Below are 7,543 nucleotides of genomic sequence, written 5' to 3'. Positions count from 1 at the left end.
CCTGCTCGCGCCCGGCCCGGGGCTGCTGCTCCCGCCCGCCGCCGCCCGCCGCTCCCCGGCTGCGCCCGGCCGCAGGCCCCAGCCCCCGCCCCGGCCGCGCCTCCCGCGGGCCGACTCCGGGGGACCCTATTCGGAGTGACAACCCTGACCCAGATATTTTCCGTTCCTACCCTCGGCCCAGGCGCCCGGCTGGCTGTTTATGTAACTGCCGCACGACGTGATCCGCCGTGATTCATGGACTATTTTTAGACCTCCCCGCCCGGCAGCTTCAGGGGAGGAGGACAGACACATGGAAAGAGAAGAAAGCATCGCTGAGAGCCAGAAAAGCCTTATCCTCCGGCGCAGGCTGTTTACCAGGCATCAAAAATAATTGGTGTTTCTTCACCACCACCCCCCAAGTCTGTTTCGCTCTTTTTCCTTATCTGAGCCAACGCTTGCCCAGCAGGATGGGGGGAACGGGCTGAAAACGATCCTACTATTACATGCCCATAATTGCAGAGGCAGATTGCACTGTTGTTTCTTCTCTTGACAGTGCTTGGGACCATCCGGTTCGCGTATTTACTTCAATCGCTGTTGTTTTACATCTCATTTTAGACAGAGATTTCTTCTAACTTGGCTTTCAGGGAAAATATTTATATTGTGCCTGGCGTCTCTAAACTGTAATTTATTACTGCTTATAAATCATGATTAATTACTCTTCATGAAGGCCATGCGAGGATAAAAGAGAGCAAAGAAGAACACCACAGAGGCTGTGGCGTTATCCTGGCCCTAATGCCAGGATCTCTGGGGAGAGCTATGGTGTGTATGTGCACAGCATTTTGCCTGACTCCTGCCTGGTCAATCTAACCAGGCTCAGAGCCTGGGTTGGCACTGGTTTGCTACCCAGTGGGAGAAAAACAGAATACTTTTTGCTGAGCCCAGGTGTCTCTGAGAGATCTTCCAGAGTGGCACAGGATGGAACCTTGCAGATGGGGTCAGGAGGATTAAGGAAATAACCCTGGGGTGGAAAGGAGGAAGGCCTGAACAAAGAGAGGAGATGAAATACGAAGGGACAAATGTAGGCATGGGGTTTTCATTTCCCTCTCAGGGCTTGCCCAGAGTCTGCACAGCAAGCATTTTTCTTGCTACTGTTTAAGAAAACCCATGTCTGTTTGTTTATTATGACACAGTAATTCACACAGTACTCAGTGCACACCAGGTGGTGCTGAGTATAAACTGCGCGCTTCAATTGACCCCAAGGCAAATTGGAACTCAGCTTGAGCTTACATTTTTATGTGTCCCCGATTTAAATTTTAATTCTCAGATCCAGCATGATACTCCATCCGAAGCTGACATGGGTTCTTTAACATAATTTGAGTGACATGGGAGTAGGTAGTGGCTTCTTTTTAAAAAAGGCAGTTTTAGGGGCGCCTGGGTGGCCCAGTTGGTTAAGCATCTGCCTTCTGCTCAGGTCATGATCCCAGTGTCCTGGGATCAGCCCCGTATCAGGCTCCCTGCTCAGCGGGGAGTCTGCTTCTCCTTTTCCCTCTGCCACTCTTCCTGCTCATTCTCTCTCTCACTTTCTCCCTCAAATAAGTAAATAAAATCTTTTTTAAAAAAATAAAAATAAATAAATAAGCATTTTTTAAAAATTGGTAGTGTCTGTGAATCCTTAAAAGGATTATAGCATGTGCCCTGCAATAACTCTTAAATCAGTGGATATTATTATCTTCTTAAACTCAACCTCTGCTCCTCTTTGACTCCAATCTTCTCCTTGTTATCCTCACATTAAAAAGAAAGAAAGAAAGAAAGAAAGAAAGAAAGAAAAGAAAAGAAAAAAGAAAAAAAACTTTCTCCACAAACAAAACCTCTAACCCTGGCCATAACTGAATGCGACCTGAACGGCTATTCTTTTACCTCTATTTGTTTATACTTTGTTTTGTCTCTAACTCACTGGGTGTATTAACGTGCATTGTTTGCCAGGCACTATTCTAGTCACTGAAGGTGTTGCTGCAAAAGAACACAGTCTGGCAGGGGAGAGAAGACAAACAATAGAATGTGCTAAGTATTACAATAGAAGCAGTAGGGCACATGGCACAGTTTGTGAGCATGAAGATTAAAAGCAGACTGCATGGATTTGCATCCCAGCTTTTGCCACTCATATAATCTTAAATGAGTTACTTAACCTTTCTGTGCCTCAAATTCTCAAATTCCGCCTCTGCAAAATGGAGGTTAATAATAATAATAGCACCTACTTTGCAGGATTATTCTACCGATTGGATGAATGTGTAAAGTCTGGACATTGGAAAGGCTCAGGAGATCCTAGGTATGTGATGGCAAAGTCGAGTCAATAAAGAGCCCCTGAGGGCGCCTGGGTAGCTTAGTTGGTTAAGGGACTGATTTCAGCTCAGGTCATGATCCTGGAGTCCAAGGATCAAGTCCCGCATCGGGCTCCCTGTTCACCAGGCAGTCTGCTTCTCCCTCTGACCCTCCCCCTCTCTCATGCTTGCTCTTCCTCTCGCTCTCAAATAAATAAATAAAATCTTTAAAAAAAAAGGAAGAGCCCCTGATAGAATGAGAAGGCAGGGGTGGTCAGGAAAGGAAAACACCCAGGTTTCTGGCTGGGGAGATAATGGTGCCATTTACTGGGATTTGAGTCGAAGAAGGAAGAAAAGATTTCAGGTATGGTGATGAATTGACTTTTGAATCTGCTGAGTTGAGCCTTCTGAAGATCTTTAATTACTGTTTCTACCAACATTTATTCATTGCCAGGCACTACCCTAAGTGCTATACCTGGATTATCTCATTTAATTCTCACGACAACCCCATAAGGTAGAACCATCATTACTATCTGAGGCACAGAGAGGTAAGTAACTTGCCCAACACCATACAGTTTAATTAGTGATAGAGCAAGGCTTTGAACTCAAGCAGTTTTACTCCAGAGCCCGTGCTTTCTTTTCTGATTTTCATGTAAGTAGAGATGCCCATAAAGAGTTGTGTCTATGGGTGTGGCATTTAGAAAGGAGTTCTGGGCTGGTGATTGGGATTTGGTAGTCGTCAGTAAAAGGTGCTAGCTGACATCATGGGAATAGCAGGGAGAGCCCCGACAGAGTGTGTTGAGTGCTGAGAGAAGACGGCCAAATACAGAACCCTAAAGTACACCCAACGTTTTAATGATGGACAGAAGAGAAATCCACAAATGAGATTGAAGAGAAGCAGCTGGAATAGCAGGAGGAAAAGCAAAGGAATGGGAAAATTTGGAGAAAAAAGAATGACCCTCAGGGTCAACTGCTGCAGAAAGGGCAAGAAAGGACTGAAAAGTATGGAATGGATTTAGCCACAGGTGGTGGTGCTGGTGACCTTGGAGAAGGAAGTTGCAGCGGACCCATAGGGATGGCAGCCAGGCTGTCATGGGGTTAGGAGTGAATAGAAACTACCTCCTACATATTATATACTGTGTGGGAATCTGGGAATACAGGGATGAATAAGAAATGGCATATGACCGAAAAGAACTTTCATTTGATTGATTGATTGATTGATTTTTAAAGATTTATTGAGAGAGAGCACACATGAGAGAGAGAGTGCAAGAGAGAGAACAAGAGCGGTGGTGGGGCGGGGAGGGTGCAGAGGGAAAGGGAGAAGCAGACTCTCCGCTGAGCAAGGAGCTGGACACAGGGCTTGATCCCAGGACCCAGGGATCATGACCTGAGCCAAAGGCAGATGCTCAATCAACTGAGCCACCCAGGCGCCCCAAGAACTTTCATTTTAAAGGGAAAGATTCATATTTGCAATATTGTGTGACCACTCCCAAAATATGCAAGTTTGTTTAAGGTAAAATCGTGGCACAGAAAGAGGGTGATCAGTTGTGTGTGGCAGGTGGACGATAAGGGTCCGGGTTGGCTTCATAGAGCTGGTGATGCTTGGGCTGTGAGCTGAGAAAGATGGGGGTGGTAGTTGCTGGTTGTTCCTGAAGAGCATCCCATGCCTGGAGTAGCGGAACATAGTGTAATGTGGTGGGAAACGGGCTTAGAGTGTGTGGGGGACCAGTAGCAGATGAAGTTAGGCAGGTCAGATCACAGGTGACCTTGTGGTTTTTGAATTTTAGGGTGGAGGTGATGGGGAGCCATTGAGGGTTTCAAACAGGAAAGAGACATGACCAGATTTACATTTATCAAGATGACTGAGGCAGCATGGAGATGGAGGACGGGGCCACGCTGGAAACTTGGAAGCAGTTAGGAGATCCATAATAACTATGGTTTCTTTTCTGTATTAGCTCGGTAGAGCTGCCATAACGAAATACCACAGATTGGGTGGTTTAAACAACAGAAATTTATTTTCTTATAGTTCTGGAAGTGAAAAGTCCAAGATCAAGGTATCATCAGGTTTGATTTCTCCTGAGGCCTCTCTCTTTGGCTTGCAGATGGCTGTCTTCCCTCTGTGTGTGTGCCTCCCTACTGTCTGTGTGTCCAAATCTCCTTTTCTTATAAGGACACCAGTTAAATCAGATTGTCCACCCCTCCATCCCCCAACAGCCTCATTCCAACTTAATCACCACTTTTTTTTTCAAGATCAAGATCTGAGCTGAGATCAAGAGTTGGATGCTTAACCAACTGAGCCCCCCAGGTGATTAATCACCTCTTTAAAGGCCCTATCTCCAAATATAGGCACATTCTGAGATACTGGGGATTAGAATTTCAACATATGAATTTGACGGGGGAGGGGACACAATTCAGTCCATTAATACTTTCCATTAGTGACATGTATGGAATGGGGTCTGGAGACCGCTGGCTGATAAGATTAAGTCGCTTCCCTTCTCATCATTAGGAAACAACCAATTCATATAATCCGTAGAAGTTAACGGTAAACTGGACATTGTGATGTTAATAAAGACTACTTTTATTTCTGAGTCTCTGATGTCCAGCAGAGTCTGAAACAGATGATACTGGTGCTTGTTCATTAATGGAGGAGAGATGAATGAATCCATTATCTGTACTTGTAATGCACATGGAATTTTGTCTGCCCTTAGAGTCTAGGGAAAGGAGAGCTGTAGCGTAAGACTTACTGAGGGTGTGACTGGGTAAGATCCAAAGGCATTTAGTATTTTCATTTCAAGTTATTGTTCCTTTTTTTTTTTTTTGTCTTCTGTTGATCAGGAGCTCCCTGGGAAAAGGGTCTTCTACAACTGCCTTAGCATTCCCAGCCACTAATCCAGTTCTTGGCACAGAGCACAGATCCTGGCATGGAGCACGTATACCCGTTAAGTTTGTGGAATGAATGAGGGAATTAGATTTAAAAGTTTTAGTGAGTAGAAGCTGTAACTTTGCATTCAGGTTTTATAAGAACTCTTTGCGGTTCAAGATGGGTAAGTTTTCTCCCTTTTTGGTGATAGTGGCACTGGTGAACCTTCAAAAAATGCTTCATTGAGGGCGCCTGGGTGGCTCAGTTGGTTAAGCGACTGCCTTCGGCTCAGGTCATGATCCTGGAGTCCCTGGATCGAGTCCCGCATCGGGCTCCCTGCTCGGCGGGGAGTCTGCTTCTCCCTCTGACCCTCTCCCCTCTCATGTGCGCTCTCTCTCTCATTCTCTCTGTCCCAAATAAATAAATAAAATCTTAAAAAAAAAAATGCTTCATTGAGCAAAGAGTAGTCATCAGCTGAGAACTCTTTCATCTCACGGCTACATCTACAAACTGATGTCTTTTTTTCTTTCTTGTTTCAGTAGAGAAAGGTCCTTTCTTATAGCAAAGGCCAATAGCTACAAATATGCCCTGAAGCCTATACTACCATTACCATCTTCTCCTCCTTCTTCTTTCTTTTTTCTTTTTAAAAAAGTAATAAAGCTTGGGGCGCCTGGGTGGCTCAGTCGTTAAGCGTCTGCCTTCGGCCCAGGTCATGATCTCAGGGTCCTGGGATCGAGCCCCGCATCAGGCTCCCTGCTCGGCAAGAGGCCTGCTTCTCCCTCTCCACTCCCCCTGCTTGTGTTCCCTCTCTCGCTGTATCTCTGTCAAATAAATAAAAATCTTTAAAAAAAAAAAAAAAGTAATAAAGCTTGGGGCACCTGGATGGCTCAGTCGGTTAAGTGTCTGCCTTCGGCTCAGCTCATGATCTCGGGGTCCTGGGATCGAGCCCCAAGTCGGGTTCCCTGCTCCTCCAGGAATCTGCTTCTCCTTCTCCCTCTGCCCCTTCCCGATTGCCTGCTCTTACTCTCTCCCTCTCTCTCAAATAAATCTTAATAACAATAATAATAAAGTTTGACTACCTACCCTACGTTCTCCTACAAACGGACCTTGAGAGCTTGTTTGGAGGTTCTAGCGGGGGAACACAGCTACTCGTATAACCTTGACCGAAGCAAGGTCCTCCTCTATCAGGGAAGGTCGTCCTCTTTGACCAAGTGCATAACTTGGGGGGCGGGGGGAGGGATGCACATGGAGTGGTGAGGGTGAGGGGAGTAGGGGACACTCGCTTAGCCAGCCCGATCAACTCAATCAACCCTGGCGATCAATGGGGTGACAGATGTTACAGCCAGAGCACCCTCACATCCTTCTTCTTTTTTAAATTTGAAGATCTAATCAGCTTTATTAAATGATTCATGAATTGGGCAGCATCCCATCTAGCAGACAGAGAGGATCTACTACCACCTTTTTTTTTTTCTAATGATTTTATTTATTTGACAGAATTGAACACAAGCAGGGGGCAGTGGGAGAGGGAGAAGCAGGCTTCCCGAGGAGCAGGGAGCCTGGTGCGGGACTTGATCCCAGGACCCTGGGATCATGACCTGAGCCGAAGGCAGACGCTTAACGATTGAGCCACCCAGGTGCCCCATCTACTATCACCTTCTTAAGAACTTACAACTTTTGGGGCCCCTGCCTCAGTTGGCAAAGCATGTGACTCTTGATCTCAGGGTTGCGAGTTCAAGCCCCACACTGGGTGTAGAGATTATTTAAATAAAAATAAAACTTAAAAAAAAAAAGAACTTACAACTTTTATCTTCCACCTCTTCCTCGGACGTTAAACATATCCTAATTTCCCATTTTAAAAAAGCCTCCCTTGACCCATACCTCCTTTTCTCCCTTATCATGATAATAGCTAATGATTAATGGAACTTAAAATGTGTTGGGTCTGTTCTATATGTCTTGCATTGTACCAACCCATTTAACCTTCACAATAACATCCTGTGTGTAGGGGACTGTGAAAAAAACCAAAATTCAACTAGTAAATTTAAAGATCTGATTGGCTGTATGACAAGAATTCATGAATGGGGCAGCATCCCATCCTGCAAGTAGACAGGAGCCTCTGAGGAGCTGTGCAAAATGGAAGGATTTTAAGGGTAGAAGGCCCTTGGGACAAGGAAGGTAAGCCTGGATTGTTTCAGGCAAGGTTACCTTCCCACAGGGGAAGACAGGGGTCTTATCACGCAGATGACCTCACTAGAGCTGATCAGGAAATTCCAGATTTATTGGTTTAAATTCTACTCCTGGGCCAGGCTAAAACTGCAATTAGGTTACATATTAAGTCTTAGGTTAATTTATCAACAGTGACTCCAATTTGGGGCCTATTATTTCTTTT

The sequence above is a fragment of the Neomonachus schauinslandi genome, chromosome 15 (genome assembly GCF_002201575.2).
Source record: "Neomonachus schauinslandi chromosome 15, ASM220157v2, whole genome shotgun sequence".
Lineage (NCBI taxonomy): Eukaryota > Metazoa > Chordata > Mammalia > Carnivora > Phocidae > Neomonachus > Neomonachus schauinslandi.
This window is presented reverse-complemented; position numbering follows the sequence as displayed.